At 39.9% G+C, this 19,950-nt stretch overlaps 1 long non-coding RNA gene across 2 annotated transcripts; it reads left to right on the top strand.

The window, feature by feature from the left end:
- Positions 1-16,389: 16,389 nt before the first annotated feature.
- On the top strand, positions 16,390-18,648 carry LOC135495077 (uncharacterized). Of its 2 annotated transcripts, XR_010448505.1 has the most exons (4): positions 16,390-16,447; positions 16,799-16,875; positions 17,083-17,153; positions 17,374-18,648. It is a non-coding gene; the product is annotated as an uncharacterized LOC135495077 (long non-coding RNA). The 2 variants fall into 2 exon arrangements; XR_010448504.1 differs by lacking the exon at positions 16,390-16,447 and having other exon boundaries at positions 16,542-16,875.
- Positions 18,649-19,950: the final 1,302 nt, after the last annotated feature.

Genomic DNA, 19,950 nt, shown 5'->3' with positions numbered 1-19,950 from the left:
AAGTCGGATGTCCACAGCGGAAGTCTTGCACGAGTCAGTCATGTACACGGTGTACAGCGCAATACGCGGAATACACAGTCAAGCAATACACGGAGTCAAAAGTCACAGCGCGATGCGCGAGACAACGCGAAATTTATGCGGGAACGCGGCGAACACTAAAGATGGACCGGTCAAAAGAAAGAACAGTGTCGCAAGTGCACAATGTATCGACGTCAAAACGACAATGGCGGTCTGCCAAAGTCAAAACATCACGAAGATGTGAAAAAAACCAGACGATCACTGGGCGAATCACTCCCACTACGAAAAACACAACTGCTGGCAGCAGACGATAGAAATTACTTCACGTCGACGACTCCATGACAGCACACACGACTTCCTCCTGAAGGTTTCGGAAACACCCGTCAGCCATCTTGAATTTTTAAATCACAAAAGAATGTCCAAGGAATACCTATACCCAAATAAAGTTCAAACGGCTGAGCCCCCAAATGTAATACTGTATTATATCAGTCTTCATGTCCACAGATTCACTGTTCCAATCCTTGTGACATTGTTGATGAAAAAGGAAGAAATCAAATATATATAAATGTTTATATTAAACTCATCTGACCAGGTCTACAACATGCATGTACACAGTTCGGGATCCCAAGGCTAACTGAATTTGGAGGGAAACTCAGTAGACCAGGAAAACTATACAAACAATAATAGCTGATAAAGCACATACAATGAAATGACATAAGGCTCAGGGACCGTGAAGGCCCAAAATAACCTGAGCTAAACCATTGGTCATAGCAGACTTAAAGGGGGAATAAACTCTTCAAACTGTTCAAATTGAACCTGTTACACCAAGACTACAACGTAGTCTTCAGTTCACACAGAGGACTGTCTACAATTTGGATTCTTTGCTACCATTCTTACCAAAGGTCATCAATACATGTAATTTTGTACAACTACTACCTTATTCCTACCCAAAACAGTAAACACTAAATTTCATTTCTATTCGAATCATTGTCATGTTCACGTGTTCATGATCTACCCACCCTTGGCCTTTTCCATTTGCTGCAACTTCTGCATCTTGATTCACTTCTCTCTCCTGGGGCTGGGGTGGAAATTCCATAGTCTAGAAAAAATAATAACACAGTTAATATTTTGTGCCCATTGAGGTTGACGTTCGTACTTTGCCTTTGGGACAGGCACGTAAGCTAGCCGAGTCAATGCCCGATATTTATAAAATTAAAAGACTAGAAAATGCTTTACAAGCAGGGGGGGGCAGGGGGTCAAATGTCAAATGCCCCCCCCCGAGGTCACCAAAATTTTTTTGCCCCCCCCCCAAGGCCAAGACCAAAAAGCTGGCAACACGCCGCCCCTATCAGTGTCCAGCATGGACAGGCCTGAGCAAGCCCAGACAGGCAACCATCATACCATGCATGACCATGTACAGTGTATGCAGTCGGAGCAGTGTGAGCAGGGCGTGGATAGTAGTGTATGCTGGCCCTGCTGTGCTGGCTGAAGATGGTCCCGGAAGATGGTAAAAATGTCTCGATTTATTCCCATCAACACACTATTCAGTAGGATTATTTTCATCCTCGCACTTTATGCACCATCACTGCCCAAATTTACAACAAATACCTGAATAGTATCCCATATATTTGCCATTTTTCGTGCTACAAATGGAAGTGGACGTCGAGACGTGCAACTCGGAAAATGCAGACGAGATCCAGCGCAGTTTTCTCGGAACTCGCGATCGGGAACGGCAATGGGGACACAACAATTGATGACGTCATCCACAAAACTGGGTCATTCTCGGCGGATCGGTTCTCGGAACGGGATAGCGAAAACTCACTAGTGTCAATATCGCCGTCGTTAAAATTTATTCCAGCGCCACACAACGTCTATTTGGGGAACTTTCAATTTTCGCGGAAAAGCGCCACCAAACGTCTATTCGAGTTATTAACAAAAAGCTGAAAACACGACAATATATGTCTATTTGAGATACGAGCACCACCAAACGTCTATTACGTCTAATCCATCGGAACTGATGCTTTGTTGTTGGGAGATGAGGGTTATGGCATTGCCCCCTGGCTGATGACCCCATACAAGGATCCAGCTACTCCAGATCAAAAATCTTACAATAAGGTTCATTAGAATGAATGTGTCATCATTGAACGTTGCGTTGCTTTGGATGGTTGAAGAGAAGATTTCCTATTCTGCAGGGGGCGTGTTCGGGTCCAGCCTAGCTTACTTCATCCTTCACAACATGTCGAAGTATCTTCAGGATCCTGAAGACTTTCCTGAATTCAGAGATTGGTTAAATGAAGATGATGATGATGATGACGAGGATAACGAGGATAAGAGGATAACGAGTATAGGATTCACCCAAGGGGACAAGATAGACAACGGGAGATAGCAGCTATTCTGCATGACTTTTCAAGATTAGGGTGAATGATAGAAGGAACATAAGGACTTAACTGGATGTAATGTGATTATTATCATAAGCTACAATAAGCATACATGTTGAATGGTTACTACCAGCTTATTGATTTTCAAGTTGATTTTGCTGCATCCTGTTGAGTTTTAATTGGTCTATGAGCGCAAGGCTTTGCAGTTCCTGCATTGTTAGATCTTTCGTTTCTTCTGCTTCAGGTAGCTCATGAGATTTCTTTCGGGATGGTGGAGGTGGTAGTTTCGATTTCTTAATAGGAGTAGGTGCTGAGATTTCTTCATTTTCCACCAGCATCGGTTCGTCTTCTTCCGGGGATTCAATGGTAGCAGCAGCAGCAGACCGTTTTGAGGGAACACCAGCACTTACTCCACCTGTGAAAGTACAATAAACCATAAACCAGTGTTATTGGACAGCACTTTAGTTTGATGTCATGTACCTTATAATTTTGTCCTGGATTACTTATACTCTGTCACAGCGAAGTGCACGCAGCACTTTTCTTTTGTTGTAGGTGCACTCTGCTGTGAAATAACAAAAGAAAAGTGATGCGTGCTCGTCGCGTACACGCTAGTCTGTCACTGGCTTTATAGTACATACCTGATACGCGGCTGAGAGATGGGTTAGATTCTGCATCCAGCAAATCCAGGAATTCCTGCTCCCAGTCGGACAACTTGATTGGTTGTTTCCAGTTTTTTTCGTGTCAGATTTGGACTTGACGGTATTTCGAATGTTGTTGATCTTTTTCATGAGCAGTTCCTTAGTAAATGGTATTCCACTTTTAAATTTGTATTCCGTGATGAACTTTGCATCGGACTTCTTGTGTTTCATATTGGGATCTGAGATTTGCAGGCATCTCCTTAAGTAATCCAACGAAGCTTTTCTGCTTGTCGTCTGACATCTCTGTTCAGGAGTGATGTAATAGGATCACGCTTTTCACCGGCAAAAAATGTTGCATAACCTGTGGTAACCCTGCTCAACCATGGACCAAATAGATGGTAAACAAGCAAATGCTTGTCAAGAATAGGCATTTGCTTTGAAGTAAAAGTAAAATATTATGCATACGAAACCAAATAAATGCTTTTACTTTTAATTTTTACCTCAAGCATATGCTTTTACTTTTTGATTATGCTAGAAGCATTTGTTTCATTTTTATGCATACAGCCCAATGTTTACGTTAGTGGTAGTGTTTTCGGGACTGTTTCTTAAACTCTCAAGTATCAGTCTCTTAACATCACTATTGCCAGAAGATGTATACTACGAGTCTTTTGATCGTCAAATGGACAATAGTTGTAAAGCTAAAAAACGTTACAAGTGAAATACGTTGCAATAACTGTAATAATTCATTTACATTTAGATATCAGGTTCATCTAACTCAGGCTCGTCCTCGCCCAAGCTTCGCTGACAATAGTAACTACATCAGCTAAAAGATTTTTGGCCACTGTCCGTCTGGTGTTGTATTCCCAGTCTGCCCACTCAGCCCTTAGGATGCACTTGAATTCTTTAATCAATGTCAAGTCAAGTGGTTGTACCAATGACGTACCATTGGGTGGAATAAAGTCCAACAACATCCCAGCTTCAATGAGAGGAATCGCGAACTCCTCCGCCATATGTGGATAAAACCTGTCAAGAATAAATAACATGTCCCCTGGTTCCGTATCGCGAGCAATTGGCAATGCAATTTCATCAAAATAACATTGGAGTGTCTCCATTCTGCTAACTAGTCCTAGATGACGTAACCGTAGTATTGTCTGGGATATTAATGAAGTCTATAATTTGACGAATGTATCCTTGCTCCCAAAAGATGATCTGAGCTTGTATCATACAAATGTCTACATTTTTAGTTCCCTTTGGTTCAGCTGTGTAAATTGGCGGATAATTCAGCTGCTTAAATGTCTCGTTCATTGAAAAAGTACCAATTATACGAAACGTCTGAATAGACTGGAGTCGTTGCATTTGTTTATTTAAACCCACACTCGTTCATGTTAAGTAAAAGCTGTACGTACTGATATCAAACTGTATTCCTTATTTTCTTGCTAAAACTCCGCAACCCTGGCTGCTGCATCTGTTGGATGTCCGGTAGAATCTGTTGTACGCCGACGAACCACTATATTCCATCTTCCATCATAAAACGTGTGACCCACCCAGGACCTGAATCTTACTAGCCATTTAGAATTGTAACTAAACTAAATTACTAATTAAATTAGTTATATATTACCAATTAATTACTAAGATAACTGGAACTATGAATTTGCTTGGCAGCAAATTGAATGGTCCCCACTAATTAGGGTTGAGGGAGGTGTGAAGATGTACAATGGAAGTTGTGAGGTAGGGAGGCACCTGGGTAGAAGAGCAAAGAAGGTAGTTGCTTTGTGGGATTAAATCAAGTACTTCTGTATTTTGGAGTTGTCCATAGGACTAACATAGTAGCAGCATCTGGTTTTCCTCAGAATTGGCTAGTGGTGGTGGTTTTCATGGCAGGCACAGCTGCTTTGGTCCATTTAGGAATAATTGAGTTGTCATTTGAAAAGGTATGCCGTGTCATAAAAATTGAAGATACAGTCAACCTTGCCAAAGTTGAACTTGCATATGCCGAGATCTGATTAAGTTGAAACAAATTTCATGCTTTTCTTTTGAATAATCATCACCTAAGTAGACTTTGTGTAAGTCGAAGAAAAATCTATGGTCCCAATAGGTTCGACTAAGGTGAGGTCTACTGTACTACGTTTTGTTTTGAGATGACAATTCAATTAAATCCTTTTTTATACTTTTGATAGAATATGAATAACTAAGAGACAAGAGATTACTAGAAATTTGAAATTTGCTTGTCAGCAAATTTGATAGCCCCCACGGGCCCACACAGTACACGTATGGAGGATTGAAGTCTATTCCGTTTCGCGGATGATCTATTTCCGGACAAACACGCTCGCGCTTTCTCAAAATCACACGCTCAATAACATTTAAACAACACCCTAACCTTTTCAGATGGGCAGGATGGATCATCGATAAGCATTTAAGGCTATTCCTTTATTTTATTCCAACATTCAACCGTCGTTCTTTGCTCAAAATACTCGACAGCTCGCCACTTCGGGGAATCCCCCACTTCGGCAAAGAGATACTGCCGCCATGATGCATGAGGATATGACGTCTCCATTACGGGGCGGAGCTTTTGCTAATGTACGTGTGATTGACAGAATCGTGCCGGAGATTTGAAAGCAAATCAGAAAATCGGCGCATAAAAACGCTTCAAAAGCATCAAAATGAACCCAAATTTTGAAAAGTCTTTGGTGACGTTGAATGGTTGGGGTTATGTTTGGTGGTATACGGAAGAAAGATTTTTGGTTTATTTAGGTGTTTTAGAGAACACTCACAATAATGTTTGTGGGTGAACAGATAGAAGAATGTAGAACTTCCAGCAATATCAATATGGTCCCCAGACTGTGGGTCTGGGGCCCATAAATATTGCTAAGATTTAGATTACAGGAATCTGATAAGAAATGAAACGGCCAGGGGCCATTGTGCTCACCGTAAGTATTTTTAGTAGACAGTTACAGAAAGTGCTACAGTATGTAGGCCTCTCATAATTTATACATGCATCTGTGACCAGTTCAGAGCCGGCCCTGGCCAAGTGGTGAATCCGAGACTTGTGGTTCCAAGCTTGTAGAGTCTAGGTGAAAATGATAGTGAAGAAACGTGCCACTCCATGACAATGGCGAATATATTTTTAACTTTGACCTCAGTGACCCTGACAGGTAGGTCAAATAACAAACCAGGGTGATATGTAGACACATCCACCTGACCATAACAATTTCATCACTCGTTACACTACAGCAATCGGCAAAAAACGATTTCCAAGATGGCCGCCTAATTAAATCTATGGCACCAAATAAATCAAAAAATGAAGAAAATGTAAGATAGAACTCAGAAAAGAAAAAAGGAAAAGATGAAAAATATTTTTGGCTGTCCTTGACCGGGGTTTGAACTCACGACCTTTTGATTGCCACAATACGAGGAAAAACCCACAAAACATGCAATTTCGGCCATATTTGAATTCCGATCTGGCTGAAACTTGGCATACAAATAGTGGCTTCTTAGATGCATCATTACACAAAATTAAAACTCTTTACATTGAACAACGACAAAACGTACCAAGAACGGTAAAGTTTTCAACTTTGACCTCTGTGAACTTGAAAGGTGGGTCAAATCAAAAACCCGTAAGATATGTGATGTATCCTTGCTGGGAGTACCTACCATGAAACTTTTATCAAAAACAAATCAGTAATAAGCGAGAAATCACACGTTTTGAGTTTGGGCCCCCTGGTGGCCAAGTCAATAATCAGACCGAACCAAAATTCAGTGTAAAAGGTCAACTGACCTAGGGGGTCATTTGTTCAAAGTTTCAAGTTCATAACTGTTGCGGTTGAGAAACGTGCCATAGTTACACTCAAACGGCAAATTTACGCCATTTGACCTCTGCGACCTTAAAAAGTAGGTCAAATCCGAAAAATTGTGCAACATCTGAGGTAACCTTGCTAGGGGTCCCTGCCATAAAAATTTCATCAAAAACAATTTGCTAATAAGCAGGCTATTGCACTTCTTACTTTTTCTGTTTTGGCCCCCTGGTGGCAAAGTCAAGAATCAGATCAGGCTGAAATTCAGCACCAGAGGTTATCTGATATAGGGGGTTATATGTACCAAGTTTCAAGCTCATAGCTTTGGTGGTTGAGAAACGTGCCATAGTTACACTCAAACGGCCAATTCACGCCATTTGACCTCTGCGACCTTGAAAAGTAGATCAAATTAAAAACCCGTAAGATATATGATGTATCCTTGCTATGAGTACCTACCACAAAAGTTTTATCGAAAACAAGTCACCAATAAGCGAGATATCACACTTTTTAGATATCCACATTTGGCCCCCTGGTGGCCAAGTAGAGAATCAGATCGGACAGAAATTTAGTGTCACGGGTCATCTGACCTAGGGGGTCATGTGTACAAAGTTTTAAGTTCATAGGCGTAGCGGTTAAAAAACGTGCCACTGTTTTTGAACTAGGATACGACGGACGACGACGACGACGACGACGACGACGACGACGGACGACGGACACTGCGGTATCGTATAGACTCCCCTACGGTGAGCCAAAAACCTGGTAATTTTTTTCTTAGTAAGAAATTATAAGAAATAAAGGTCTAAGGAAAAAATTTCTAATTAAAGTCTTACCAGATCTAACAAAGATAATTATTTGTAAGAAATTAATTGGTAAGAAATTAACAAGAATATAATTGATAATAATTTTCTTGACAAGAATTTGGTAGGTTTCTATCTTACTAATTTTTTCATTAAGCAAAATGTTGGTAATAAATTGGTAAGATAAATATTATTAATATGTAGTGTACATTATAGTATGACGTTATTTAATTATAAAGGCTCTATTATACTAGGAGTACGGAACTATACTTGTATTTAAGTGCAAGTCCACGATAGCACCAGGCAGTGGGTGATAAAGCAATTTCACAGATTTCATTGATATTTGGTGGGTGGGTTTGGGTATTTGGGTTTTGATTGCCATGACTGTACCCCTGTAAAAGTCGGAGGAGGAGAAGTTTGGAATGATGAAAGCATTGAAGAAGAAGAAATGTTATTATTGAGGAAAGCAAAATTTATTATGAGACTAGAAGGCAGTGTCAGCTGCATTTGCCATGGCAGTACAGTACATGTAGGTGGAACAGGTCCCCCGTGGCCTTTGAAATGGATGGGGGGAGAATGTGAATCCTAGTTGGATAACCACTGTGTCGATGATTTGAAGAGTGCTATGTGGATGTGTGCCTGTAATGTCAATGAAAGTATGATGAGGTGATGACAATAGTGCTATTATTAAATATTGGCAAGAGATGCTACCACAAGATAAATCGTGTTTCGACAAATGACTATGGGGCATTGGGTCTTGTTAGATTCAGCGCGCTGAATGTATTCCTCGTACAAGCGCGAAAAGTTTCGACCTACAAGAGGTAAGAAACCCCCATTGACTACTTCATGTACCGGTAACTCTATCTTGCGAACCTAGTTCCTACCTATAGTGTCCCTTTAAGACGGAAACCCACTCAGGCCACTGTGTGGGGATATTGATATTTACCTATACTGCTACTTGGATAGCCACTGTGTCGTTAAGTGGAAGAGTGCTCTGTCGACGTGTGCCTGTAATGTCAATCAAAGTATGATCAGGTGATGACGATAGTGGAATGACGAAATATTGGAAAGAGATCTATTCCTAGAAGAACATAAGTCGTGTTTTGACTAGGAGGCGCATTTTAGAATCAGCAGTGAGCACTGCGTGTAACATGGTGGAGGCAGCGCAGATAGTAACTGTGTCGAAAGTATTGTTATAGGGCCTTCCCTAGGCCCATGGGGTTAAATTTACAATCCCCCATTGGAAAGACGCAGTTTGATCGCATTCAACTATAAATCCATTGAACAGTTGTGTTCCTTCAGTCAACTGCTGACCTTTTTTGGGCCATGATCGGGGATTGTTAACTCTAAATGTATTATGGACTGGAAGACGGGGGAAACACAAGTGAAATAGACCAAAACAAGTGTTTTTTGGGCTTTGGTTTAGACGCATGCGCCACATGCGCCATGCGGGCTTATACGGTTCATGTTGTTGACATCTACATGATCTAGTGCTGTTATTGGTAATGGTACATAGTAGGCCTAATCATCATGCCTATATGTTTCAGGAAAAGCTCGGAGTAAAATGAACTGCATATGAATAATGATGTTGTTCATGTTTACTATGTTTACTAGTACATAGCCATAGGGTATGCACTGGCCAGTGCACTTTCTGCACGTCGTCATGGTCATGCACGTGATACCTTGCACATCTTGTTCTTTGCATGCGCATGCTTTTTGGGCAAAATCACTTGCACCAACACTTATGAATAATGTCTTCTTATCCCTATGACTCCATACACAGTGAGGGCAATGTCCCATTCCCATCAAATGGTGACTCTGAGTACCGTATTAGGGTGGAAGTTAAGGAGCAGAAACCTACCGTTGCACGCCTGTCATGGTCAGCAGTGATCAGCTTAGCGCGATATGGAACATTCTTCCGAAACTCAAGCGAGGGAAGTCTGCTCATTAGCATATCTCGCGCACTGCTCCTTCTGGTCAAACATCGTAGTGAAATCGTAATGGAAAACGTATGGCTTTGCTCCAGACTAATAAGTGAAGAACTAATAGGTAAAGAACTTCTACTTGCGCGAGACTGCTGTGATGAAATTATCATTGCAGAGACTCCGGTTACGTACACATATATTTTTACAATCAAAAATGCCCTCAAAAGACGACATGGAATGATTATTTTATTGATATTTCCTACCATATACCTTCCAATTATCACTTTATACAAATAGATCGGCGTTATGTCGCATGCTTTTCTTTCCTGGTGACACTATAAAGCAAAATAGTTGCAACCCCGTAAATGCGCTATAAGTCCAATAATAAGTGAAGGTGACCCGTTATAAATGTTTCGCCAGCTTCGCTTTTTTGCCGCTACGCGGGGCGTTGGGCCCTTGCGTCTAGATCGATGGGCTGGCACTGTGCCAGCCATGATATCATTATCAGTACAAGAACAATCATCACTTATTTCTTTCCCTGTTTCATCAACAAAGTCAAACTGATATGCAGGTCTGTCCTCGCTGTTGAAATGACACTGGTCCTCTTCAGCATTCTGCTGTGGGGTTTTCATGGCCAACGCTTCCCTTAACTTCTGCAAATTAGAAATATTTCTAGACTCACTTGCCCTCATAAAAGCCGGTTTTATACGGTTGACATGAAACACATCTCGCAATATTCTACCTTTTAGATCTGCAAGTAATACATGACTAGGATCTAACACCCGATGAACAACAAATGGTCCTACATACTTAGCAGTGAATTTCTTAGCATTTGATGTAAGACTAGAACTACTGGGTTTATGCAAATAGACATGCTGTCCTTGTGCATATGTTGAACTCTTTGACAATCGTTGTGAGCTCTTCTCATTCTGGGTTTTCTGCTGGTGTTCCTGCAACTGTAGCATCCAGTGTCTTCATTTGAACACATACAGTATATCTAGTTATAGCACAAGTTATAACCATTAGCCAAGAATATCCTGATCTTGATGTTACCATCTTCTTGAAATCTAAAGAAATAGTCTGAAATGGTGAATAATCCAATGAAATTCGGTCATGGAATGGCCTCAGTGTTTCAGCTCTTCCTTTGAATTGCTGACATTGGGCACAAGACTGGATGTAAAACACGATACGTTGATACATGCCATGAAAATAGAACAATTTCCTCATTGTAAGGTAAGTTCTAACACAACCCTGGTGATTGCTCAATAGAGAATCATGATACTTGGCGATCAATGGATCAATGAACTGGTCTGGAATCACAAGCTGAAAACAGAAATGATCGCTATTTGACGGAAAGAATATTCTGAAAAGAATGTCATTACACAACAGATATTGTTCTGCTCTAAGCATTATCACTCTCGCTGCTTTCTTGTCCTTTGGTAGAATTTGATGGGCAAGATAATCATAAATAGGTTTGAAGTTTGGAGAAGACTGCTGGGCTGCCCCGAATTGTTGTGCTTCAAACGGTAAATTATAATTTCTGATAACTTTCCGTTTTATGATTTTTAGAACTCGGTTTAGCTCAGACTGGTTTGGGATATGACGGGCCGTCAAATCCTCGATCCTGGTTATCAGAGGTTTCGGCTTGCGAAGAAACTCTGGACATTCTCCCTATTCGAATCCTCTTTTGTCGGCTTCTTGACAACTCTGTCGACAAGTCTGGGTTATTCTGGGATAATAATAATAATAATAATAATGATGCGTCTTATATAGCGCAGTATCCAGGCCGTTTGCCCGCTCAAAGCGCTTTACATTATTACCCCGGTCTCTCCTGAAACCTTTCAGTAGAACTCAGAAAGGCTGCCGTCAATTCAGCGCACTAGCTGATCATTCCAACCGTTGTCTGGGTTTCGTCTTTGGCGGTGGGTAGAAGATATCCCCTGGTATTATTAGTTCGAGGTCTCTCATAGGTGCCAATTCACCTGGTTGGGGTTGGTTCTCTACTTGCAGAGGATGCTGGTCATCATTCTGCAAAGGTGGGTCTATGACGTCCTCTTGTTAGCTCACCTGTCAGATGAGCTTATACGATACCGCGGCGTCTGACGTCCGTCGTCGTCGTCGTCGTCGTCGTCGTCGTCGTCGTCCGTCGTTAACTTTTGACAAAATCGTGGCACGTTTCTTAACCGCTTGACCCAGAAAGTTCATACTTGGTGTGTGGGTACCCCTAGGCAAGACCTTCCTTCAGAATGAAAATCAGCGCAATTTGACTGCTGGTCTGCCATATAGGGGGCGCTCTTTGAAAACCTATTTTTGTCATTTTGAAGCTTATGGTTAAAGCTAGAGTGATGAAAATTTTATGGTGGGTGTATCTAATAAAGGTACATCACATATCACACGGGTTTTGATTTGACCTTCATTTCAAAGTCACAGAGGTCGAACTCTAAAATTTCTTTGATCATGGCACGTTTTTTTGCTATTGGTCATAGACTCTCTAAATTTGATATGTAGACACCTATTGGGCATCTCTACATGTTGACACAGATTTAGGTCAGTGTGACCTACTATTCAGGTATAAGTAGGTCAAGGTTAAAAATGCCCATTTTCTTTATTCCAGCAGATTGATGTTTGAAATGAAGTTTTAGAGGTCGGCCTGATATAGAGGTTTCGATATTAAATACATTAATTTCGTTTCATATCACTAGGTGGCGGTATTGTGCAAAAATGTCAGTTGGCACATTGCCAGCAGTTTTGAATTTCGCGGTTCGAGGCAATCCGTCGGGTATCCCAGATGCGCAGTGTTGTACTGCGCCACTAGATCTGCATACTACAAGTATGGAAGACAGCCATTTTATGAATTTGAAGCGAGACGAAGAAGGAATTAAATCACCTTGAATCAATACTAAAACTTAATCATCCGCTCTTCGGATGAGCGGGTCGTAGTATGTGTTGATTACATTCTTGTGATTGGTTTGAGATTATTAGTTTGTCCTCATTGCCGGTTGTTTTAGAAAATTTTGACTGTGATTGGAAGGAAAAATGAGAAACTTGTCACACTGTTCTTCGGCTTGGAATGGGGATAGTCAATGCAGAGCCAGTTGGTACAAGCTGCCTTGCGAATCCGAAATGGGGTGGCGTAATAATACTGTGGAAGAACAATAAAATGATGAATTGTAGCAGTGTGTGTCAGAAATCATGTGATTTCCATTGCATTTGACGATCCCAAAGTTTCGAGGGTATGGCAAAATGGCTGCTGCCGTCATTGGAGATTAGCGTCAAGCCGGAACCTTTCGTTACAATGTGGGCTTTTAAACACAAGTTAATGGTTTATAATCACCCAGACGCTACTCATTAGGTAAACCTCTACTAAAAACACTTGCTTTAATTTTTGTAAACATGTCAAGAGTGCTTTAAAAGAACCATTTTTGTGATCGTTTTTCGTCGCTGTATAAATGTACACAGAGTCGGTCAGTGTGTCAACACAACAACGGTGTTAGTATACACATGAATCCATGATACACGGAAACACGAATGTAAACATTTGCCTGTTGGGTCGGAAGGAGTTCACCGTTACCGATCACTGCCCCAAGAGAGGTCATCTGAGCTGGTTGACTAAAGTAGATGATGATAATGATCAAAGTGAAGCGCAGCTGTCATAGTTAGGCCTATAGTGATAGTCGGATTCATAAGTAAATGTCACTGACACTGCCCTTCTGGGTCGCTGTGCAAAAACTATTGTGCCGATTTCTTCAAAGTTTGGTTTTTCTTGAATCTAATTTCGGGACCCAACACAATTTCCAGGTTAGAGATTTGCAAATTATAAAGAAAAAAATTGTCAACTTTGGAGCCCTTTGGGGTGGCCATTTTGGGGGAATCTGGAGGGCCCGATTTTTTTGATGGATAGTTCTAAATGAAACTTGGCAGCTTTAAAGATACACACGAAAAAAAATTAACCTGAACATTTCAGCAAAATGCATCCAGAAATAAGCAGTACAGAGGAGAAAATGTCAAAATCAATACACTATACAATGTACACCAATACATACAAAAAAATTTTTTCGTAACTATGGTTACTGAAATATGAAAATCCTCTTGGGTCCCGAAATTAGATTCAAGAAAAACCAAACTTTGAAGAAATCGGCCCAGTAGTTTTTGCGCAGCGGCCCAAAAGGGCAGTGACGTACATTTACTTATGAATCCGACCATAGGACTGTCTTGTAACTATGTTTTTTCATATGTTATACTATAGCCTACTCTATATCAGTATAACAGTGATGGCATGCATGCATGGTCGGGACATGATGGCTGACTGCTGGATTTCAACATTATCTGACCACATGACAATCAGAGATCACCTGGGGAGAAGGGCTGAGCTACACTCAATTCAGAATCAAACAAAAACCTTGCATCTCCCATCCAACATCAGAGCTCCAGTAGATTCTCGTAATCACTCTTTGTCAATGAAATGCTTATCTTAATTTTGCCTAAGATGTCTTTATAATACCTCCATGGATGAAGAAAACAGTAGTAGTGTGCGTCAGAAATTATAAGATGTCCATTCTATTTGACGATCCCGAAGTTTCGACATTATGGCAAAATGGCGGATGCCGTCATTGGATTGAGATTAGAGACAAGCCAGAACCTTTCGTTACACTATGCGCTTTTAAACTCATTTTGATGGGTTATAATGACGTAGACACTACTCATCGGGTAAACATTCACTAAAAATTGTTGCTTTTAACTTTTGTAAATGTGTCGCAAGTGCTCAAACAGCCATTTTTCTCAGTGATTTCCATGCTCCGTTCACCCGCTGTATAAATGTGCAGAACTAACGTTGTAGCAAATTCATGCGGGAGACACAACCACTGACATGACTGAGTGTGTAGTACGTGATCGTGAATCCAAAGTCCAAAAGTAAATAAGTTAACACACGATGTCAACTGGTAATATGATAATATGATTGCTAACGGTGATCCAAGCTATTTGAATGTAATATTCATACGTAAACTCATGATTGTAAGCAAATCTTTTGTAATAGATTAGGCCCCACAACCCAATTTTCACTTCGAGTACATGGAGTAGGCCTCTGCACATGCATGCCATGTGTATGCCATTACAGGGGCCTACATGCATGGACATTTTCGCTATCTGCTAATAGGACCAGGAGTATGAGTTGACTAAATTGATGATCTTTCTCTTCTTATAGTTATTATTCACAATGTGATCTTATTTCTGTTCCTGAAAAGTTGTTTTCAGTGTATTTTCTCCTTGAAATCGATCACTTCAGGTACTATTACTGTGCATACCTAGCTAAATTAGTGTCTAGTTTCGTCTCTGATGACATTTATTTCGTAAAAATCGCTGTTTTTTTCTAAAAAGGTGTTTTTGTGGTCATTTTGGCTGTTTATTTCGAGGGTACGGTAGGAGGTCATCGTTCACTCGATAACTCTTTTTAAAATGAAATAAAAGCGTTTTAAGATACATGATATGAATTGATATTAATATTCGTTAAGTGGGATTGTCGGTGGACGTTCATTGTTGAACAGTTGTGCTGGAATTACGAAAATATATCGATATCGTTGAGAGTTCATTCATTAGGGGCCTGTTCTCAATTTTCCTTACAACGCCTCTAGCACTGGGCAATTGCCACCATCTTGAAAAGCAGTGCCGCGGATGGCTATCGCATCGCCACTACGCATGAGAACACGATGGCTGCCCTGCGCTGCATTGATAGTTCGTAATAAATTCACATAAAAACACACCAGAAGATCTCCGATTTTATTTACAAAGATCATATTTTGTTATTTATTGATAAAACAAGCCATTTTACCACAGCAGGTGACACATATTAGGCCTGAATAAGACTTTAGAATTTGAAGTGGTGGTGACGATGCCGATATCAAAGATGGCGGAATTATACCAGTGGTCAAATCTCATCTATTTTGGGTAATTGCATCATTATTTCTTTTTGTGATTGGTGATTTGTAAAATTGAGAATGATTGAAAAATCAGTATTTTTTCACCCAAAGGCATGAGTGAACATTTGATAAGTTTATTGTGATTTAATTGGTAATTTGGTCGACATTTTGACAATTATATTTAGCAATATTTCGATAAATGCGGACCTGCTTCTTCCTCTTTTCGTAGTGGCGGTGTTTCGATAACTCAGGTCAGTTTCACGGCAAAAATAAGTGGTAGTTTTGAAATTCGAATGTGCATTTATTGATGTAACGATAAAGTACATTTCCGAGAATAATTAGTGAAAGTTTCAGTAGGTGTCGATTTTTGTAAAGTAGTGTATAGGCGATGGATTGGCTCAGCCATGTGCTCGTCGTGTCAGCGGGGCGCAAGCCGTCATGGGGGATGTAGGCTACACTACAATGCACGTGATTGATGGTTGAACATTCACTCTCGTTGACAGTGTATTATTGAAATATTTGATTGTGATGATGGTGTATTGTACTAGGCCTTGCATGCTCCCAACGTGTGGCATATTTCACATTGATACTACCAGTATCAATTACAAAAAAATAGATTGTGAGTAACAATAGGCCTACAATACAATCAATGCTACATGTCATGAGGGTGGGAACGGGGAAGGGGGGGGGGTAACTGTCTCGACGTTCCGTTAGGAAAAAAGGCTTATCCCGTTTCCCAATATGCAATTTTAGCCGAATCGTGACGCAAAACACGGCTTGTCTCGAATCCCGCTAAAATAAGGGTGTCTATCCCGAATCCCGACAGTTATTTTCGGCCCATCCCAGTGTCCCGAAAATACCCGTTCTCCCCCTCATAAATAGTAGACCATATTGTCACATTGATGTTTTCTTTCATTACAGTTAGACTTCGAGATCTACATTTTCGACAAAGGCCTGGTGTATAAATTTTACGTACTTGATGAAGGTAATATTAATTTCTTCAAATTTGAAGCATGACGTTAATGGGGTACCAGCACAACTTCATTGACTGCTACGTGGCGCTAGTGGTATTTAAGGTATTGCATCGCTCATATCACTTGAAAAAAACATTTACCCTAGTTACGACCAAAGCTGTTTAGCAGAGGGCGATACCTCATCAGGAGCGCCACAATCATATCATTGGTGTGAAAGCATTTGTATGAAGTTTTTCAGTTCTCAATGTGTTCAAAACCTTAATTGTGAAATTGTGCACTTCGAATTCAAATTTACGTCACTACGTTAGTTTGACATCCATTGATGTCACGGTAATTTCACTGTTATGCTGTGCTGCTTTCAGGTTTAATGACACGAATGAGTACAAGTACATTACATATTTTCGACGAAGGCCTTCTGTAATTTCATACGCTTCTTACGGTTAGTATTGATTCATAATTTCTAGTAAAAAAGTTAATTTTGAAAGTGAAAAATATATTACAATACAATAGACCTGCAAATACCATATACGCAAGTTTTGAACAAATATCACACATATTCCCCAGTTGACTTGTGATGATATTGATAATGGTGGTGGTGGTGTTATCATGTACATGGCTTCTAACGTAGTAAATGTTTTCTTTTCAGCAACATTCAATAGATTTATTTACTGTATTATCATTTCGACCAAGGCGAATTCGACACTTCAATTACACAAGGTTAGTAACTTTTGTTCACAAAATCCAAATGGAGGCAAATACAGAACAATCAAACTTAGTCATTCAAGTCAGTTACTGAAGCACAGTGAAAACTGTCGGGAGCAGTGCAACTGATGGCATGTCAAACTTCCAGTGACTGTCCCTGTCCATATATTTCAAGACAGTACAAATCTTGTAATCATTTTGTTTATGCAATGTACGTTATTATGTATTATTTCAGCACAATCAAACTTAGTCATTCCAGTCAGTTACTGAAGCACAGCGAAAACTGTCTGAATTAGTGCTGCTGATGGCATGTAATTACTCTACTACCACTACCAGTGACAGTCAATGTCCATATATTTTCAAGTGTGCGAAATTAGTACTCGTCTACTTCTTAGTGTTATTTGAATGCAATGTATGTTATAAAAATATTTTTTCAACACTATATCAACATTCTCATTCCTGTCAGTTTCTGAAAATCAGCTAAAGCAATCGCTACCAATGCAGCTGATAACAGCAATTCTTTTTGTTCCCAATGCCCATCCATGACAATATATTTCACGCATGTGACAATCATGTAATCATCCTGTTTTTTGTGTTCTATTCATGCAATAAATAAATTCAGTATTTTCAAATCATTGGTGCTACAAAACTATTCTCATTATAGATTATTCATATTTTATAAAATGCTGTCATGTCAAATTTTGTGTCCTATAAATCATTATGAAGTCGGCATTTTATATACAACTTTTGTACTCCTCCTAAATAAACATACAAATCTTGTTTTATGTAAACTTTGTATATGTGACCCGTCACAGCAAAACCAGACGCATGTCGCTCTGAGCTTGGCAGGTTGAGACGGACTGTTTGTTCATTTATCTATTGTCTGCCTTTTGTAAAATATGAGCACATCAATTTCTTCCATTATCTCCTGGTGTCATTTAGGCTCATCTTCTGTGCGACATGTACCTGGTTTTGCTGTGACGGGTCACATATTCTATAGATATACAACACTCTAATGTCACAATGCCTCTCTCACTCGCTTTTATATAGCAAGATGTATGAATAAACATGACACACCAACTATGTACAAAATTGCTAACAAACTGCACCATTTGTCAGTACACCACATGAAATACAGAGATATGTCTTAATTCTAATCTTTCATTAGCGACACCATTTCTTACCCGAGTGCCTCCTTCATTCATACATCTTGTACTTTAACTCAAGATACCCATCTTTGAATATTTTTAGTATACCAAGTACTACAATGTCAATGTATTGAAGTCATGTTCTTGTAGTGTTATTGGCTTTCTATTATCTTGTCAAAATACCACTTGGTTCTCGCAAAATCTCAATAAAAACAAATGCTATTGCATGTATTGCATATTCTAACAGCTATCCACTGTATCGATTTATCCATCATCTGTACTATTTGTCACAAAAATGTTATATTATGTAAATCATATTTCATTACATAATGCACACTGCCAATTACTGCTGAACCATTCATATGTCATTTAAATAAATAATTTTCAACTTTTTAAAACCGTCTTATAGTACTGTTCTTGTCACTTAGCTGAACCAATTGCTCTATAGCATGAAATTTCCAGAAATGCGCCAGGGACTGAAAAGTGCTGTTTTAACAGAGAGGTGTCCTAAACTGAGAAGTCGAGTTGAATGGAAACAACCAATTTGGAACCAAAAACTACTGTCCTTATTAAAGAGGTTGTCCTCAATAGAAAGGTGTCCACAAAAAGTAGGCCCACTGTATATGAAAGTACAAACCCTGGTACATGTAGTGACATCATCTACTCCTCGATGTGGACACCTAGCATGTTGGTGACGAATAGTGTCGCAGCATTTCGTCACCGAGCTTACACGAAAATGCACTGTCATTCATTCAGCCATAAGTGTAAGACTGTAGGGTTGTTTCCAACCAAAACATGTTCGAAATGTGTCAAGCATTCGGAACACCCAAAGACTGATTAGAGAAGTCAAAATTGAATGGAAACAACCAATTTGGGACCAAAACCAGTGTCCTTATTGGAAAGGTTGTCTTTAATAGAGAGGTGTCTACTAACGGAGGTTCCACTGTACATAATGTAGGAACCCTGGTTGTGACATTGTCCACTCCTCCAGCTGCACACCACCAAATCCACAACAATGTCACACCAGTTATTTAGTTCATCATGCTTATGGTCATTGTACTTTCATCTTATGTAAAATGTAACTTTTTACACGGTTTCAATAAACGATTTGTAATTTGTAATTTGTAAATTATAAATTTCACTAATAATTTGACGCCGCCAATTCCACTGGTCTTCGAAATACGTAAGCTACACTGTTGACGACTATGACACTCCTCACAAACCACATTGTGAATCAGACGCCGATAGGCTTGTACTAGTCTTATATTTACTACCCAAGCCTTGGGCAGGGCAGGCTTTATTGTTGACGTGGCGAATTGGTGTGTCCATTGTGTCTGCTGAATGAAAAAAAACATTCAGGGAGTGTCTTGACACTAATGACAGCTGTAAGTGTTGGACCCGATATTGTCATAACGTCTCGATGATGTCATGGTGTCCTGACCTATACTGAATCCTTAATCCCTCTTACTCATAGAATATATATTGTAGGTTGGCAATTTGTGTTTTGCACTTTACCTTTTGCAGCTCATGATAAGCCGAGGCTGATATTTCCCCGAGGTAGACCTAACTTAGTTGTGATGTTTTGAGTGACACTTGACAGTCATGACAGTGCATCTTGTGTGCTAAAGCATACAAAATGATGTCAAAACATGGTACCACTACAA

Source organism: Lineus longissimus, chromosome 10, assembly GCF_910592395.1.
Source record: "Lineus longissimus chromosome 10, tnLinLong1.2, whole genome shotgun sequence".
Lineage (NCBI taxonomy): Eukaryota > Metazoa > Nemertea > Pilidiophora > Heteronemertea > Lineidae > Lineus > Lineus longissimus.
The sequence above is the reverse complement of the archived record's forward strand: the minus strand, read 5'-3'. Positions and strand labels throughout refer to the sequence as shown.